This window comes from Ictidomys tridecemlineatus, chromosome X, assembly GCF_052094955.1.
Source record: "Ictidomys tridecemlineatus isolate mIctTri1 chromosome X, mIctTri1.hap1, whole genome shotgun sequence".
Classification (NCBI taxonomy): domain Eukaryota; kingdom Metazoa; phylum Chordata; class Mammalia; order Rodentia; family Sciuridae; genus Ictidomys; species Ictidomys tridecemlineatus.
The window spans coordinates 58,877,252-58,895,970 of NC_135493.1; positions in this window are offsets into that span (position 1 = coordinate 58,877,252).

The following is an 18,719-nucleotide window of genomic DNA, read 5'->3' on the forward strand; positions in this document are numbered from 1 at the left end:
GAAATAACACACATTTAGAAATAAATGGGTCAGGGGTTTGGGTTATGGTTCAGAGGTACAGTGCTCCCCTAGCATGGGTGAGTGAGGCCCTGGGTTTGATCCTCAGCACCACATAAAACTAAATAAGTAAAATAAAGATATTGTGTCCAACTACAACTAAAATAAATTAATAAATAAATGGGTCAAAGATAATTACAAAGAATATTGGAAAATAATTTGTGATAAATTAAACAAATACAACACACCAAAACTTATGGGATTCAGTAATAGCAGTTGCTATTGTTGAAATGTCCCTTCTAAAACTCAAGTTGAAATTTAATTGCCAGTATAACTGTTTTAATAGCTAATATATTTAAGAGGTTTTTAGGTTACTAGGGCTCTCTCCTCATGAATGGATTAATGTTATCACTTAGTTATCTTTGGAGAGGAATTCTGATAAAAAGGATGAGTTCAGCCCATCTTTTCTGTCTTGCTCAAGCTTGCTAGTCCTCCAGCCATGGTGTGACAAAGCAAGAAAACCTTAAACAGATGAAACTCTTTGGTATTGAACATTCCAGCCTCCAAATAAGCCAAATAAAATTCTAGGCTTTTAGTTTTCTGTTTGAAGTCCACGACCTATATCTCCCACAGTGAATTCTTTTCCAATATATCCCTCTACCAATAGCAACTTCTGTCTGTCAAGGGGTACATTATACATACCCACAGCATTTCTCTGCCACCATGATCTTTGAGGAAGTCTCCCTTCTTCCACTCAATCTTTCAGTCCTCCACCTTGCTCTAAGATATTACAGTGTGTTAGTCAACTTTTCATTGCCATAACCTGCCGCAGTCTGGCTGGGCACAAAATCACGAGCCACCACACACCTTGTAGATTCAAATAGCAACTCTTTATTCCCGAACTCACACCGGCACTCTACACACACGATTCTGGGCCAAATCCACGCTCTCCACCTGGCAACGGGAACTCAAGGAGCGGGTGCCTGGAGGCAGCAGGATACGCCCTATTCCCAGCAGGATAAACCTGGAACCGCCCTCCTACTTGGCAATGGCTCTCAGCAATGACCCAAATACATGAGAAGAGCAACTTAGAGGAGGTAAGATTTTGTTTGGCTCACAGTTTCTTAGGTTTCAGTACATGGCTGACTGACTCCATTGCTTTGGACTTGAGATGAGGCAGAGTATCAAGGCAGAAGAGCAGGGCAGAGGACAGCTGCTCATTTCATGATAGCCAGGACAGACAAGAGGGCGAGAAGTAAGGGTTGTGAAACAAGATCCTTCCAGGCCACACCCCCAGCAACCTATTTCCTCCATACAGGTCCTCCCTCGCAGTAACACATTCAAATTATTAATCCATGAAATGGGTTATCCACTGATGAGGTTATAGCCTTCATGATTTAATCATTTACTAAAAGCCTTTCCTACATCTTGTTGCACTGGGGACCAAGGATTTAAGTACATGAGCCTTTGAGGAAAGTTTCAGATCCAAATGATAACACTTGGTTGCTTCTCTTCCCTGACCAATTTGCTGAGAATTTTCTAATATTTGTTATCATCTCCACTGCCTGAGTACTGTCCACTGAAGCAGAATGTAAAAGTTGTTGGAATGTGAATATATGATTAAATTTGACCTGAGACATGGCAGGCTCCACAATTCTGAAAGTTTTCTATACCTATCAATCAAATTCATAGAAGGCCAAGACCAGACACAGTTTAGGAGAATTTCTAGTAATGGGTTGAGCCTGGTAAATGATCATAGGGTGTTACATGCCCACAGTATCCATGTGACATTCACTGAGAATGCTGAGCCTTAGAGGACTGTGATGGCCATAAGGGGACAGTATCTCATAACACATTGTGGTTCAGAGCCTACATTTTTTCACCTGATAGTGCTCAACCCCTCCAATGAATATAGGGGAACACATGATCATAGTGCTAATATCTGAATATTAGTGTCCTCGAAAAATTCATATGCTGAAGTCTTAACCTCCAAGGTGATGGTATCAGGAAGTGGCTGTTGGGGTGCAAATCAAGTCAAGATGGCGCCTGGCACTTCACCAGGAGGAGTGGTTTGTGAAGCAATGCCAGCGAGCCATTAAGATGATGAGGATTCCTTATTGGCTGACTGCTGTATTAATTAAGTCAAGCTGTGTGTAATTAGTTAAGTATATATACCTCTGCTGTCTGGCAGAGAAGTGGCTCCTGCTATCTCGGGTGCCTGCTACTTTGAGTTCTCGCTCAGTTCCTGCTAGGCTCACTCACAATAAAGTAGTTCCTGATTCAACCTTCAAGTTGCTTGTCACCTCTTGGTTATTTAGCCCAGCCGCACTATGGCAAGTGGGACCTTAAGATGGCTATTAGGTATCAATGGCATAACCTCATGAATGCAATTAGTTCCTTTATAAAAGAGAGCCAATAGAAGTCCCTTGCTCATTCTTCCATATAAGGTTACAGTAATATGGCCAGGATCCTCATCAGACATTGAATCTGCTGGTGCCTTGAACATGGACTTCCCAGCCTCCAGAACAGTAAGAAGTAAATTTCTGTTTTTTATAAGCCACTGATTTATGATATCTTTTAGCATTTCAAACAATCTAAAGACATATAGAATCCACATTATCAATGGCAGTAGTGTACCTATAGTGCTGAAAGGACTGTGAGTGCTTTACTTGTTACATGATGATGGCTGCAGTACCCACTTGATGCACAGCATTAGGAACCTGTAATATTCATTTGCCTGGAAAGATTGTTGCTGCCTTATGACAATAGTGTTCAGTGACAATAGAGTCCTAATGATCTGCATGTTGTAGAAGTCCATTCTTTTCATAAGACCTGGAGATCTTAGATTACTCACAGTTCACATTACTGCATTTCCCAGTGTTGGTGGTGCCTCCAGGTGACATTTGACAACACATAAGCTTAGATTTTAGCCCCCCATCACCTCATTCCCTTTTTGTAGTGTTGAGGATCAAATACAGGACCTTGTACATGCTGTGCAAGGGCTCTACCAATGAGCTACATTCCAGCTCTCCCATGTGTTTTTAAAAATTTTTATTTGTTCTAATTAGTTATTCATGACAGTAGAATGCATTTTGACATATTGTACACAAATGGAGCACAATTTCTCATTCCTCTGGCTGTGTATGGTGCAGAGTCACTCCAGTAGTGTAATTGTACATGTATATAGGGTAATAATGTCTGTCTCATTCTACTGTCCTTCCATCCCTACAGCCCCACCTCTCCCCTCACTCTCCTCTGCACAATACAATTTTTCTTCATTCTTCCCTACCCTACCCCCCAACCCCACTATGGATTAGCATCCACTAATCAGAGAAAACATTCAGCTTTTGTTTTTTTGGGGATTGGATTATTTTACTTCACATGGTATTCTTTAGTTCCATCCATTTACCTGCAAATGCTATCATTTCATTCTTCTTTAAGGCTGAGTAATATTCCACTGTGTATAACTACCACATTTTCTTTATCCATTCATCTGTTGAAGGACAGCTAGGTTAGTCCCATAGCTTAGATATTGTGAACCAACAATAGAGCTGCTATAAACATTGAAGTGGCTATGTCACTGTAGTATGCTGATTTTGAGTCCTTTGGATATAAACCAAAAAGTGGAATAGTTGGGTCAATTGGAGGTTCTATTCCAAGTTTTCTGAGGAATCTTCATACTGATTTTCAAAGTGGTTGCACCAATTTGCAGTTCCACCAGCAATGTATGAGTGAACATTTTTCCCCACATTCTTGCAAAAAATTTTTGTTGCTTGTATTGTTGATGATTGCCACTCTGAATGGAGTAAGATGGAATCTCAGTGTAGTTTTGATTTCATGTCTTTAATTCTAGAGATATTGAACATTTTTTCATGTATTTTTGATAATTATATTTCTTCTGTGAAGCATCTGTTCAGTTCCTTAGCCCATTATTGATTGGGTTATTTGTTTTTCTGGTGGTAAGTTTTTTAAGTTCTTTATATATCCTGGAGATTAGTGCTCTCTGAAGTGCATGTGGTAATGATTTTTTTCCCATTCTGTAGACTCTCTCATCATGTTACTGTTTCCTTTGCTGAGAAGAAGTTTTTCAGTTTGAATCCATTCCCTTTATTGATTCTTGATTTTACTTCTTGCATTTTAGGAATATTGTTAAGGAAGTCAGGTCCTGAGCCAACATGAAGAAGATTTGGGCCTACTTTTTTTTCTATTAGGCACAGGGTCTCTGTTTTAGGGCTTAAGTCTTTGATCCACTCTGAGTTGATTTTTGTGTATGTTGAGAAATAGATGTTTAATTTCATTTTGTTACATATAGATTTTCAGTTTTCCCAGGACCATTTGTTGAATAGGCTATCTTTTCTCCAGAATATTTTTATCACCTTTGTCTGGTATGAGATAAATGTATTTATGTGGATTTGTCTCTGTGTATTCTATTTTGTACCATTGATATACATGTCTATTTTGGTGCCAATACCATGCCACTTTTGTTACTATTGCTCTGTAGTAAGTTTAAGGTCTGATATTGTGAGGCTTCCTTCTTTACTCTTGCTGAGGATTGCTTTGGCTATTCTGGGTTACTTATTATTTCCAAATGAATTTCATGATTGCTTTTTTTTAGTTCTGTGAAGAATGTCATTGGGATTTTAATAGGAATTGCATTGAATCTGTATATGGTAGTATGGCCATTTTTGACTATATTAATTCTGCCTATCCAAGAGCATGGGAGATCTTTCTGTTTTCTAAGGTCTTCTTCAATTTCTTTCTTTAGTGTTCTGTAGTTTTCATTGTAGAGGTCTTTCACCTTTTTTATTAGATTGATTCCCAAGTATTTTATTTTTTTGAAGCTATTGTGAATGGAGTGGTTTTCCTAATTTCTCTTGCAGTGGATTAATCACTGATGTATAGAAATGCATTTGATTTATTGGTATTGATTTTACATCCTGCTACTTTGCTGAATTCATTTATCAGTTCTAGAAGTTTTCTGGTGGAATTTTTGGATTTTATAAATATAGAATCATGTCCTTGGCAAATATTGATAGTTTGAATTCTTCTTTTCCTATTTGTATCCCTTTAATTTCTTTAATCTGTCTGATTACTTTAGCTAGAATTTTTAGGACTAAGTTGAATAGAATTAGTGAAAGAGGGAATCACTGTCTTGTTCCAGTTTTTAGAGGAAATGTTTTCAATTTTTCTCCATTTAGAATGATGTTAGCCTTGGGTTTAGCATAGATACCTTTTATAATGTTTTGGTGTATTCCTACTATCCCTACTTTTTCTAGTGTTTTGAACATGAAAAGGTGCTGTATGTTGTGAAATGCTTTCTCTTCCTCTATTGAGATAATCATGTTTTTTCTTTAAGTCTATTGATGTGATGTATTACGTTTATTGATTTCTGTATGTTGAACCAACTTTGTATCCCTAGGATGAACCCCACTTGATCATGGTGCACTATCTTTTAATGTTTTTGTATGCAATTTGCCAGAATTTTATTGAGAATTTTCACATCTATGTTTCATCAGGGATTTTGGTCTGAAATTTTCTTTACTTGACATGTCTTTGTCTAGTTTTGGTTACTGAGTGATACTAGCCTCATAGAATGAGTTTAGAAGGGTTCTCTCCTTTTCTATTTCATGGAATACTTTAAGGAATATTGGTGTTAATTCTTCTTTGAAGGTCTTGTAGAACTTAGCTGAGAATGCATCTTGTCCTGTGCTTTCCTTGGTTGGTAGGCTTTTGATGGCATTTTCTATTTCCTTGATTGAAATTGATGTGTTTAAATTGTGTATGTTCTCCTGGTTCTGTTTGGGCAGATCATATGCCTCTATAAATTTGTTGGTGTCTTCAAGATTTTCTGTTTTACTGGAGTATAAATTTTCAAAATAGTTTCTAATTATCTTCTGTATTTCAATAGTGTCCATCATGATATTTTCTTTTTCATCATGAATTTTAGTATTTTGAGTTTTCTCTATCCTTTTTGTTAGGTTGGCTAAGGGTTTATAAACTTTTTTTAAAAATATATTTATTTATTTATTTTTTTAGTTTTCGGTGGCCACAACATCTTTATTTTATTTTTATGTGGTGCTGAGGATCAAACCCAGCACAATGCACATGCCAGGTGAGTGCACTAATGCTTATGCCACATCCCCAGCCCCAGGGTTTATAAACTTTATTTGGTTTTTCAAAGAACCAACTTTTTGTTTTGTCAATTTTTTTAATTGTTTCTTTCATTTTAATTTTATTGTTTTCAGTCCTGATTTTAATTATTTCCTGTCTTCTACTGCTTTCGGTGTTGATTAGCTCTTCTTTTTCTAAGGCTTTGAGAGGTAATGTCAGATCATTTATTTGTTATCTTTTTATTCTTTTTTAAAAAATATATTTTCTTAGATGTTGATGGACCTTTATTTTATTCATTTATTTATATGTGGTGCTAAGAATAAAACCCAGTGCCTCACACATGCTAGGCAAGTGCTCTACCACTGAGCCACAACCCAAGCCCCATTCTTCTTCTTTTTTTTTTTTTTTAATACTGAGGACTGAACTCAGGGGCACTTGACCACTGAACCACATCCCCAGCCCTATTTTGTATTTTATTTACAGACAGGGTCTTGCTGAGTTGCTTAGTGCCTTGCCATTGTTGAGGCTGGCTTTGAACTTGCGATCCTCCTGCCTCTGCCTCCTGAACTGCTGAGATTACAGGTGCGGGGCAGGCTGACTTTTTATTCTTTTAATGAATGAGCTCAATGCCACAAACTTCCCTCTTAGTACTGCCTTCATTGTGTCCCAGAGATTTTGATATATTGTATCAGAGTTCTCATTTACCTCTAAGAATTTTTTTAAATTTTTATTTATTTTTTTAGTCATACATTACAGTAGAATGCATTTTGACATATAATCCATACATGGAATGTACATACATCAATCATATTGTCTATTCTATTTTGCTGCCCTTCCTATCCTCCCTACTCCTCCCCTCCTCTCCCATCCTTTCTCTCTATCCAATCTAATGTGACACACTTTTTTTTCTTTTTCTCGTTACAACATCATGTATGTATTCAGTATAGCAAGGGGGTTCTCATTCCATCTTGTGTGCAACTCCCCTTCTCCCTCTTTTTCCCTCCCACCTCTCTTCCCTATTTAGTGCTAGTCTTTTTCTCATGCTCTTCCTCCCTATCCCATTTTGAGTCACCCCCCTTATATCAGAGAAGACATTTGGCATTTGTTTTTTTAGGGATTGGCTAACTTCACTTAGCATAATCTGCTCTAATGCCATCCATTTGTCTGAAAATGCCATGATTTTTTATTTTTTAGTGCTGAGTAATATTCCATTGTGTATAAATGCCACATTTTTTTAATCCATTAATCTATTGAAGGGCATCTAGGTTGATTCCACATTCTAGGTATTGTGAATTGTGCTGCTATAAACATTAATGTGGCTGTGTCCCTGTAGTATGCTCTTCTTAGGTCTTTTGGGTATAATTCGAGAAGGGGAATAGCTGGGTCAAATGGTGGTTCCATTCCCAGTTTTCCAAGGAATCTCCGTACTGCTTTCCAAATTGGCTGCACCATCCATTTCCCTGCAAATTCTATGATTTTGTCATTTTTTATCGCTGCATAGTACTCCATTGTGTATAGATGCCACATTTTTTTTTATCCATTCATCTATTGAAGGGCATCTGGGTTGGTTCCACAGTCTAGCTATTGTGAATTGTGCTGCTATGAACATCGATATAGCAGCATCCCTGTAGCATGCTCTTTTAAGGTCTTCAGGGAATAGTCCGAGAAGGGCAATAGCAGGGTCAAATGGTGGTTCCATTCCCAGCTTTCCCAGGAATCTCCAAACTGCTTTCCAAATTGGCCGCACCAATTTGCAGTCCCACCAGCAATGTACAAGTGTACCCTTTTCTCCACATCCTCGCCAGCACTTGTTGTTGTTTGACTTCATAGTGGCTGCCAATCTTACTGGAGTGAGATGGTATCTTAGGGTGGTTTTGATTTGCATTTCTCTGACTGCTAGAGATGGTGAGCATTTTTTCATGTACTTGTTGATTGATTGTATGTCCTCCTCTGAGAAGTGTCTGTTCAGATCCTTGGCCCATTTGTTGATTGGGTTATTTGTTATCTTATTGTCTAATTTTTTGAGTTCTTTGTATACTCTGGATATTAGGGCTCTATCTGAAGTGTGAGGAGTAAAAATTTGTTCCCAGGATGTAGGCTCCCTATTTACCTCTCTTATTGTTTCTCTTGCTGAGAAAAAACTTTTTAGTTTAAGTAAGTCCCATTTGTTGATTCTTGTTATTAACTCTTGTGCTGTGGGTGTCCTATTAAGGAATTTGGAGCCCGACCCCACAATATGTAGATCGGAGCCAACTTTTTCTTCTATCAGACGCCGAGTCTCTGATTTGATATCAAGCTCCTTGATCCATTTAGAGTTAACTTTTGTGCATGGCGAGAGGAAGGGATTCAGTTTCATTTTTTTGCATATGGATTTCCAGTTTTCCCAACACCATTTGTTGAAGATGCTATCCTTCCTCCATTGCATGCTTTTAGCCCCTTTATCAAATATAAGATAGTTGTAACTTTGTGGATTAGTCTCTGTGTCCTCTATTCTATACCATTGGTCCACTCGCCTGTTTTGGTACCAGTACCATGCTGTTTTTGTCACTATTGCTCTGTAATATAGTTTGAAATTTGGTATCGCTATACCGCCTGATTCACACTTCCTGCTTAAAATTGCTTTTGCTATTCTGGGTCTTTTATTTTTCCATATGAATTTCATGATTGCTTTATCTATTTCTTCAAGAAATGCCATTGGGATTCTTTGATATAATGAGAGCAACTATGAACAGAGCAAGGAGGAAGAGCAGGAAGAAAAGACTAACATTTAACAGAGTCATGAGATGGGAGGGAAAGAGAGAGAAAAGGGAAATTGCATGGAAATGAAGGGAGACCCTCATTGCTATACAAAATTACATATAAGAGGTTGTGAGGGGAATGGGAAAATAAACAAGGAGAGTAATGAATTACAGTAGATGGGGTAGAGAGAGAAGATGGGAGGGGAGGGGAGGGGGGATAGTAGGGGATAGGAAAGGTAGCAGAATACAACAATTACTAATTGAGCATTATGTAAAATTGTGGATGTATAACCGACGTGATTCTGCAATCTGCATTTGGGGTAAAATTGGGAGTTCATAACCCACTTTAATCTAATGTATGAAATATGATATGTCAAGAGCTTTGTAATGTTGTGAACAACCAATAAAAAAAATAAAAAATTAAAAAAAATTAAAAAAAATTGGCTGCACCAATTTGCAGTCCCACCAGCAATGTATGAGTGTACCTTTTTCCCCTGCATCCTTGCTAGCACTTATTGTTGTTTGACTTCATAATGGCTGCCATTCTTATTGGAGTGAGATGGTATCTAAGAATTTTTTAATCTCCTCCCTGATGTCTTCTGTTATCCATGCATAATTTAATAGCATATAGTTTTGTCTCCAGGTGTTGGAGTAGCTTTTATTTTTAATTTTATCATTGACTTCTAATTTCATTACATTATGATCTAATGGAATGCAGGGTATATCTCTATTTTTTTTTTGTATTTGTTAAGACTTGCTTTGTAGCATAGCATATGGTCTATTTTAGAGTTCTATTTAGAATTCTGTATAGTTATATTTAGAGTATTTTAGAGTTTATTTATGTGCTGCTGAGAAAAAAGTGTATTCACTTGTTGATGGATGAAAAATTCTATATATGTCTATTAAGTCTAAATTATTGATTGTATTATTTATTTTTACAATTTCTTTGTTTTTGTTTGGAAGGTCTATCCAGTGGTAAAAGAGATGTGCTAAAGTTACCCAGTGATATTGTGTTGTGGTTTATTTGATTCTTGATATTGAGAAGAATTTTTTTAATATGCATAGATGCTCCATTGTTTGGGGCATAGATATTTATGTTATGTCTTGTTGATGTGTGATTCCCTTAAGCAGTATGAAATGACCTTCTTTATCCTTTCTGACTAACTTTGGTTTGGAGTCCACTTTATCTGATATGAAGATGGAATCTCTTGCTTGTTTATGTAGTCAATGTGGGTGATATGTTTTTTTCCATCCTTTCACCTTCAGTCTATGGATACATTTTCCTATGGAATGAGTCTCTTAAAGGCAGCATATTTTGAGTATTTTTTTAAATCCAATCTGACAGTTTGTGTCTTTAATTGATGAGTTAGGCCATTCATATTCAAGGTTATTCTTTTTTTAATGTCTTTTTTTTCATTTTTTTTATTATTGGTCGTTCAAAACATTACATCTTTCTTAATATATCATGTTTCACAATTTGATTCAGTAGGGTTATGAACTTCCATTATTACCCCGTATACAGATTGCTGAATCACATCGGTTACATCAGTTACATTTCCATTGATTTACATATTGCCATTCTAGTGTCTGATGAATTCTGCTCTCTAACCTATCATCTACTATCCCCCCACCCCTCCCCTCCCCTCCCCTCTTCTCTCTCAACCACCTCTACTGTAAAACATTTATTCCACTTGTGTACTTCTTCCCTTACCCCTCACTTCCTCTTGTATGTAATTTTGTATAACCCTGAGGATCACCTTCCCTTTCCCTGCAGTTTCCCTTCTCTCTCCCTTTCCCTCCCCCCTCTCATCCCTATTTAATGTTAATCTTCTTCTCCTGCTCTTCGTCCCTACTCTGTCCTTAGTTACTCCCCTTATATCAAAGAAGTCATTTGGCATTTATTTTTTAAGGATTGGCTAGCTTTACTTAGCATAATCTGCTCTAATGCCATCCATTTCCCTGCAAATTCTATGATTTTGTCGTTTCTTAATGCAGAGTCTTGGTCTATTCCCTAAAGACTTAAAAAGAGCATGCTACAGGGACACTGCTGCATCAAGGTTATTCTTGAAATATGGTTTTTATTCCTGGTCATTTTGGTTTATTTTTGGTTTTTAACTTGACATGGTTTCTCCTTTGATTGGCTTTTACTTTAGTGTAGTTCCTCCCTTTGCTAATTTTTCATTGTTTTTCATTTTCTCCTCCTAGAATATTTTGCTGAGAATATTCTGTAGTGCAGGCTTTCTCATTTGTAAATTCTTTTAACTTTTGTTTATCATGGGAGGTTTTTATTTTTCATCAAATATGAAGCTTAATTTTGCTGGATATAAGATTTTTGGTTTTGGCATCCATTTTCTCTCAAAGGTTGGTATATGTTTTCCTAGGACCGCCTAGTTTTGAGAGTCTGGGTTGAAAAGTCTGCTGAGGGGCTGGGGATGTGGCTCAAGCGGTAGCGCGCTCGCCTGGCATGCGTGTGGCCCGGGTTCGATCCTCAGCACCACATACCAACAAAGATGTTGTGTCTGCTGAGAACTAAAAAATAAATATTAAAAATTCTCTCTCTCTCCTCTCTCACTCTCTCTTTAAAAAAAAAAAAGAAAAATCTGCTGAGATCCAAATTGGTTTCCCCCATATGTAATTAGAAACTTTTCTCTTGGGACTTTTAAGATTCTATCCTTTCTATATGCTAAACATTTTCATTATAATGTGCCTTGGTGTGTATCTGTTGTAATTTTGTGCATTTTGTGTCCTGTAAGCCTCTTGTATTTGATTTTCTGATTCATTCTTCATGTGTTGGAAATTTTCTGATATTATTTCATTGATGAGATTGTTCATTCCTTTAGTTTGTATCTTTATGTCTTCCTCTATCCAAATAATTCTTAGATTTTGTCTTTTCATGTTATCCCATAATTCTTGGAGCTTCTGTTCATAGTTTCTTACCATTTTCACCATGAGATCAACTTTATTTCAAGATTATATATTTGTCTTCATTGTCTGAGGTTCTGTCTTCCAAGTGATCTAGTCTGTTGGTGATGCTTTCTATTAAATTTTTTATTTGATTTATTGTTTCATTTCAAGAATTCTCTTTGATTTTTTTTAAGAATCTCTATCTCTTTCCTGAAGTAATCTTTTGCTAGCTGTATTTGCTCTCATATCTCTTTGTTGGATTGATCAATTGTTGCCTGTATTTGTTCTCTTATATTATTCTCTGCTTTGCAGATCATTTTAAGTATGTACATTCTGAACTCCTTCTCTGACATTTCATCTTCTGTAATGTTGATGGATTCTATTATTGTAGCATGTTGGTTTGTTTGGGGTACTTTTTTCCCTTGTTTTTTTTTTCATGTTGTCCATATGTCTTCCTCTCTGGCAGTGTGGATCCAAGGTATTAGAGTTTCTACCCTATAATCTTGTAGTATCCCTACAGGTTACCATTACCTCACCTTTAAAGGGGAGATCAATATTTGCAGCACCCAATACAACAGTATTCAGCCTTCAACCAAAAAGCCCCTATTTAGACAATTACAGTTTTGTTGCAATGGACAGAAATTATGTGTTTAATTAATATCTACAATATAAATAGTAGGTTTGCATAAGGGCCTATAGTTTCTAATTGAGGACAAAGAGAGAGCCAGGGGGAAGGTGGGGTGTAGGATGTGGGGTTTATGAGGTAGGAGTTGAGAATGTAGATGTATTAGATCATACAAAGAGTGAAAGAGGAATCAAGAGAAGTAGGCTAGCATGGATGCCTCTGGTGTCACCAAGCCTGCAGGGACCTTGATGATGGTCTTCTAGGTCCTGGCTATTGTGTCTAAATGGAAGTGGGCATGTTCCTACTTGGTGGTGTCAGTTCTGTAGTTGCCTTGATGTTAGGCTTCCAGGCCCTAGCCAATGTTCTGAGATGGATGCTTCCCCAGCTGGTAGTGGTGGCAGTGGAGGTAACCCAAGATGGCAGTGGAAGTGTCCCAAGATGGAGATGACTTCTTTCAGAGATGGGGCTGAGAGGGTAGACTGTGTGATGGTTTTGGGCAGCCTGTTTGCTGATGCAGCACTGTGGCATGCAATGCTGTGGTGGACTACTGCCTTCAGTCCCTGTCCATTGTCCCAAGGTGGAGGCTAACATGTGTGTGTGTGGGGGGGTTATGGAGGTGGCTGCCCCCCCCCCCATTATTTTTTGTGGTGCTGGAGATTGAACCCAGCGCCTTGTACATGCAAGGCAAGTGCTCTACCAATTGAGCTATCTCCCCAGCCCCCCCATCCATTTTTAATGTGAAAATTTTGTGTTTTTTTCCTATGAACATAATGTATAGAAAATTAAGATTTATTAGTAAACAGTTTCTTTCTAAAATTACAATCACAAAATAGGAAGTATTGCAAGAATCAAAGACATTGGTACACAAATGTACTGTCAATTTAATTTTATGTAGGCTTAGAGGAAATTAAAGCAAACCTAATAAGTCAATTTAAATTATTATTTTGAAAAAAGTATATGATGATTACTATAGGTACTTAAATATTTTTTTAAAGAGAGAGAGAGGACAGAGAGAATTTTTTAATATTTATTTTTTAGTTTTCAGCAGACACAACATCTTTGTTTGTATGTGGTGCTGAGGATCGAACCCAGGCCGCATGCATGCCAGGCGAGAGCGCCACCGCTTGAGCCACATCCCCAGCCCAGGTACTTAAATATTAACTCATTTAATTGTGTTAATTTTAGAATATACTATTCCAATTTTACAGATGAGAAAGTTGAATCACAGAAATGTTAGATCACTTAGCTAAGAGGTTACCAAGAATATGTGAAATGAAATAGATTTGTCTCCAGTTGGCCTGACTCCACACTCTCTGTCTTAATTATCCAATAAGTACCCAGAATTGAATTTATATAAATTTATACTTACTAATTTAAACTAATGGGAAAGTCAGCCCCAGTTTCTAAAAATTTGAAGTCATAAAATATCTCTTTGAAATGCCATTTAAATAACTTCAATAACAGTAATTTAATAAAAGTTGAATCTAAGAATCACAGAAAATTTGTTTTAATGTACAGATACAAATTTATCATCACAATATGAAATATTTGTATATAAAAAGCATATAAAATGCTTGACACTTAGTTAAAACAATTCTTTTTTAAAAAAATAAACACTAAAACCAGAAATATTACAAAGTTTAAAAGGAATACCTGGTTATCATGATTGCAAAAGTATAAGGAATAGAATCTATATTTATTAGATTTTGCTGCATTTATGTTCTATTTATGCCACTCCAGAAAGAACAGAAAAAGGAGGAGAATGAATATTCACTGCAGATTTTTTTAAAGCTGAAATTTTAGCAATGCCTCTTTTTCTGATTTGGTGAGGAATCTGTAGCTTTGTAAATTCAAAGTAAACTTGTTGTGATCTTTCTAATTTGGTTCATTAGAATTCTGTACAAGTGATGGGATTATTGATTACTAAAAATGTGTCAGATGCAAAAATAGCTGCAGAAAACAAAACAAAACAAACAAACAAACAAAAAAACAACAGTTGTAACGACAGACCAATATCAGTATACTACTAGGGACAACAGACTATGTTTACTGTTTCAATTCTACTGAAGAAAAAGTCTCAAATATTGTTGAAATGAAACTTGGAAGATAAGACATTAGTTTAAAATCTGTGAGTTTCTGATAATTTTGGGACATTATTTATGAAATTCATGTAAAATACAAGTTACAAAAATGTAGTCACACATTTACATTACAACCTATTATGAAACTTTAGTTTGAATTTAGCATGTATCTAAACATGGTCATAGGATGGAATCATATCCTATGTATTTAATCTTTATTTCTATAATTACATGCCTATAGATATATCAGCAGTGAAAGATATAGAATTATATCTAGGTCACCAATGCCCAAGTGAGCCTTAAAGAATATTGATGGTAATTGGGGTTAACTTTCTAAATTGAGAAATTATTCATGTATGATTAAATTCACTATTTAAGAATGTCCAATTTTGAATAATGTTACTATCAACATTTGTGTACAAGTTTAAGTGTGGATATTATATTTTCAATTCTCTGGGATCCATGTTGAAGAGTGAAATTGCTAGATCATATAGTAACTATACATTTAGTCATTTGAGAAATTACCAGACATTTTCTGATGTATCCACACTATATTACATTACCATTAGCAGTTTATGAGGACTCCAATTTCATCATTTTAACATGAGAGACAATATTTGTCATGTTTCTTTCATACTAATGAGGATTGAGCTCAGGTACCTTCTGCCACTGAGATACATTTTAGCCCTTTTTATTTTGAGTCTGGGTCTCACTAAATTGCCCAGAATGGCCTAAAATTTTTAATCTTGCTGCCTATCCTGCCAAGTTTCTGGGATTATAGGAATGCACCATCATGCACAGTCTCTAGCTGTGGTTTTGATTTACATTTTCTTAATGACTAATGAGGTTTAACATATTTTTATGTGCTTGTTGGGTATTTGTATTTTTCTTTATAGGAATAGCTACTCAAAATTATTGTTCAATTTGAATCATTTTTATAATGTATTGTAAGAATTATTTAGATATTCTAGGTATTAGACTTTTATCACATAAAACTAAACTATTGAACATTATTGCTTGGTCTAGCCTACTTTAAATTTGTTCAGAATACCTGCACTGGACCAGGGCTGAGCAAAATCATTTAACATAAAGTCTATTTTATAATAGAGTGTTGAATATCTCATATATTTTATTGAATACTGTAAGGATGGCCTTAGGCCTGAGCCTAAGCAACTCCATTTTAAAACTCCAGTTTAAACCGTGCAGTCTCACACCTAATGGAGCCCTCCAATATGGCCTTCAGGCACAAACAAGTCACTTCTCCCCACCCTGATGAACTCAGAGTGAAGACTCTGGCATGTTGTCCTCACCCCCGATAAGGGGGAAAGGCAAGAAAATCAGGGTGGGGACCACCAGACCAGATACTTTAACCCCAGGGCAAATGATGTCAGTAAGAAATCCAGTGGCAGCTGATAGGGTTTGAAAGGGTGGTCAAAAGTCCCCAAATTTAGTATAAATGAAGGAGCAAATAAACAGATATTCAGCCAGCCTACTCTGATGCACACAAGCCTGAGAGCCTGATGAGGACCTAGACTGACATCCCAACTCTTCTCATCTGCCTGATCCTCTGCATCTTTCTCACTGCTCTCAAACTCTTCAGCCACATCTTGACCCTGGTGAGAGCCACAAATTCTCCCTATGATCCTCTCCTCAACTAGCTGTCAGCTTCACCCCAGGAAAAGCCTGCCTTGGTTCCTGATCTGATCACCACAGTCTAAGTGAGTGTGCACCTGCTGGACTTAAAGCCTAAGGCTTGAGACTTTTGATCTGACACTTGAATTAGCATGCAGAGGGAATATCTGTCATGAGCCTGTCATGGTTAAGTGTGTTTGCAGTGCTTAGAATTAATCTAGAATTGTTTGCTGTGAATTGGTTATGTCTATTGGAATGCCTAGCATTAAGGATTATCATTTTCTTGATTAAGAACCTATAGGATAAAGTTGTATGGAGTGATTTGAGTGAGTAAAGCATTGACAAAGGCAGAAACGTGTGGACATTCTTTATTTCTCCCCCTCAACTGCATACATTGCATCTTTTGCCCATCGTGACAAATACTGTAAAAAAAAAAAAAGTGAAAAAAATTCAGGATAGTGGTACAAGTACATTTTTTTTTTCGGTACTAGGGATTGAACCTAGAGGCACTTAACCACTAAGCCACATCCCCAGTCCTTTTTCATGTTTTATTAGAGACAGGGTCTCACTGAGTTGCTTAGAGCCTCGCTAAGTTGCTGAGGCTGGTTTAAACTCACGATCTTCCTGTCTCAGCCTCCCAGTCACTGGGATTACAGGCGTGTGGGACCATGCACAGTGTATGAGTACACTTTTGCATCATTGTAAAATTGAAACACTTTGTAGGTCAAACCATCATAATTCAGGGACTCATCTGTATGTGATTTGTATGTTTGGTATATCACTGAAAGTCAAGAACTGAAAGAGGGAATGTTTCTGAGATAGAGAGAAAAGCTGACTCTGGTACATAAGGTGTTCAACAGTTCAACAGGATTGGCAATGGAGGGGCTTCCATTTTGTGTCATTCTTGTAACACTGCTGTTTCCCTGTGGGATTATGGCGTTTATGCATATTCATTCATTGCACAAGTAATATATTGAGTTATCAAGCATATTCTAGGCACAATGAAGAAAAAATGCATATAACCCTTGTTTTTAGAAAGCTAAATCTCATAGCAGAATTCAATATTCAATAAATATTATTTATGCAAATATATTACTACCAACTCTGATAATTCCTTTTTTTAAAAGTACAAAATGTTAAGAGAGAGGCTAATAGAAGAAAAATTGACTATTATGGAGGACAATAGGAGGTTCTCTGAGTATTTAGAAGCTTCTACTTGAATCATGGAAAGTCAGTCCATAGGAAGGGGGCTAAAGAAGCTAGAAAGCATCATGGGGAGGACAAACAGCATGTTTAAAAACCTGTGGTAGGAAGATATGTGACCTGTTAAGAAACAATAACAAAGTAAGTCCAGTATTTCTGGGAAAGAATGCAGAGAGATGTTAATGGAGAGGTAAATACTATGTGCTGAAGGTTTATCTTTCATTGCTTTGAAATTCCTTTCCATAGAGGTCTCTGATGGCTTCTCTACCCATCATGCCTCACTTTTAGCTTGAAAAGTTCACTTCTGAGCTGCTCCAGAGTATCTAGAACCTTTTGATAATTCTCTTGGATTCTGCAAAGAAAGTGCATTGGCTAAAATAAAAAAGCAAAAGATGTTAATATGTAGTTCTGTACTATAATTGAGATTATAATGAAATAAAATCGATTTTATCTTAAATCTTGGGGTTATTTGAAGGTATCACCCTGTATTTACACATCCCCACCACTTTAGTTAGCTGTTTATCTTCCACTACACAGTACTCTGGTGTGATCTTGGCCCTTATGTAACTTCACCTATTATAGGCTTTCTTACCATACCTATCATTCGCTTTCTTTTTTTAAAATTTATCTTATAGTTATAGTTGGATACAATATCTTTAATTAATTAATTAACTTTTATATGGTGCTGAGGATCAAACCCAGGGCCTCACTCATGCTAAGCAAGCACTCTACCACTGAGCCACAACCCCAGCCCCTATCATTTGCTTTCTTTTTTAGAAAATGTAAATGCTTAGTTAAATTATTAGTTTTTGCCCTTGCATGACTCTATCTATTTTGGAATAAACACTCTGAGACATTAATTCCAGCCCTAACTTTTCTTTAAACTGTTTGTGGCCTTAGACAAGTCATCTAAAATCTCTGAGCCTCAAATGCTTCTTTGTAAAATGAAATACTTAATTTGTATATATTAACTAGTGTTGAGGGCGTGGCCGCTCAACTAGGTTATCCTTATCCAGTATTCCTCCTAAATTTTGTGTTCCTTAGAGCTATTTGTGACTATTTCTCTTTTAATTAGGCCTCCTTAATGTCCTTATGGATAGGATCAACTCTCTCTAGATAATTTTCTTTTTTGGAGTGGCATAAGACATCATTTAAGAAATGAAAATATATCATAGTATTAAGCCTGGATCAAAACACATCTGATAGGTAAAAATTTCCTGCTATAGATCTGGAATTCTCTAAAATGGGCTTAGAAACTGCCATATGTGTACCCACAGTGGGGAACCAGAAGTGTGCCAAGGAGTAAAGAACCCAATGAATATATATGCTTCTCTTTCCTGAAGCAAAACTTTTACTCAAGGATTTGGAATTGGCTTTATATTTTTTAAAAAACCACAAGTAGGTCTGGGATTGTAGCTCAGTAATAGA